The following is a 1587-nucleotide window of genomic DNA, read 5'->3' as shown; positions in this document are numbered from 1 at the left end:
ATATTGTTGTGTAGTAGCTTCCTATTATGCAAGCAAAGTCGATCACGTCCCCGTTGCAGCTTCACCAGCCAGGGCTAAGTGGCTAACACATTAAGGAACTGTTTGGGAAGGCTTCTCCCAAAATGCCAAAACAGATTTTACCTGTGTAGTCAAAATTGGTGAAGTAAAAAAAAAATCTGATTTTACTAGACTTCTAGTTCATTTTAGCTCTAGTTTGCAAAATACCTTTACTACAAAATAGCTTTACAAAATAGCGGAAATATGCCCTCTAAATAGGGCCTAAGATTGCTCCACACTACTGGAAACAGGAAGACCGCAATGTCGTTCTTACCGGCTACCTCACTTCCGCATCCCAGTATCACTGTTCTGTTCAGAAGGCAAAACCCCACAGTCTACTGCAGTGATCGATCCTGCAGGAGGATGGTTGGGACTATGCGAGGCACCATGTGAATACGTAAATAAATAGTCTAGGCAAAAATAATTATGGATGTCAAGATGAAGGTAAATAGCGCATAATGGGATCCCAGTTTATGGAGGCCGAGCTGAACAAAAAACAACTATGGACTACACGTGCTCAGGAAAAGCGGAAGTGCATTATTGGTGTTTACGAGGAAGACACCACGACAAAAACAACTTAAAATATATGATCTAGATGTAGGTCATCATTGTTTGCCAACAAAAAAGTTATTTATTATTTTTGAAGTCATACTCATACCGGTTGTGTTGTTGGTGTTATTGGCACGGCCTACCTTTTAGTTTTATGTGCGTGGTTGGCATTGAAGAGAAATCTATTACGAGAGTGTCTACTGCTAACCTGGGTATTTCTGAATCCACAATTACCCGGGTGATTTGAAGGTGAAAAACACCCTGTTTTGAAGAGAAAAAAATCTAGATGCTACAAATACATCTGTCACGTGAAAATTATGACCCTAGGATACTGATCGATGCAGAAAGAAAACAACTATGCTGAGCACATGTTAACCAAACTGATGCAAAAAAAGACAAGGAAAAATAAAATGCAAAAATACATCTGAAAATGTTGAGCAAAATTAACAACTGAAATAATTTTTTTCTATAGTTAGCCAGATAACAAATTATTTCTAACTGTGAGAAACCCCTCAAATGCAAAAATACAAATCAGATTTACATGACAAGTTACATGCACTAAAGCACTGGAAATTAATGAAATTCAAACTGTAATAGTCAGATTTCTAGCAGATTTCAAACTGTAATGAAGTGCTAAAACACATTACATTTTAGCAGATTTCTTCATACATATTTTTTTCAACTAGAGAATTGAATAATAAAAAGGAAAACCACATATGGCATCTTATTTGTAACAGCTGCCATTTTAGTCATCAAAGTGACTTTGAAGAATTGGAAGCAATTCGAGAAGAAAAGAAAAAAGGAATTGGTCGAAAATCAAATTCGGGGCAAATTTGACCGAAATTTGAATTTTGAATTTGAAATTCAGAAAAATTCGGCAAAAATATGGAATAAAGGTGTAAGGGTAATTAGAACTTGAGGATCAAGAATTTGGAACAGAACTGTTAGACAGTAGATATACGGCCCATGGGCCTGCCCCTA

General features: G+C 36.7%; 1 pseudogene; it reads right to left on the bottom strand.

Moving 5' to 3' along the window:
- LOC101772305 overlaps nt 1-1574 on the bottom strand; it is a 3657-nt pseudogene extending 2083 nt beyond the window's left edge.
- Between the last annotated feature and the right edge of the window lie 13 nt (nt 1575-1587).

This window comes from Setaria italica, unplaced genomic scaffold (assembly GCF_000263155.2).
Source record: "Setaria italica strain Yugu1 unplaced genomic scaffold, Setaria_italica_v2.0 scaffold_329, whole genome shotgun sequence".
Classification (NCBI taxonomy): Eukaryota; Viridiplantae; Streptophyta; class Magnoliopsida; order Poales; family Poaceae; genus Setaria; species Setaria italica.
The sequence above is the reverse complement of the archived record's forward strand: the minus strand, read 5'-3'. Positions and strand labels throughout refer to the sequence as shown.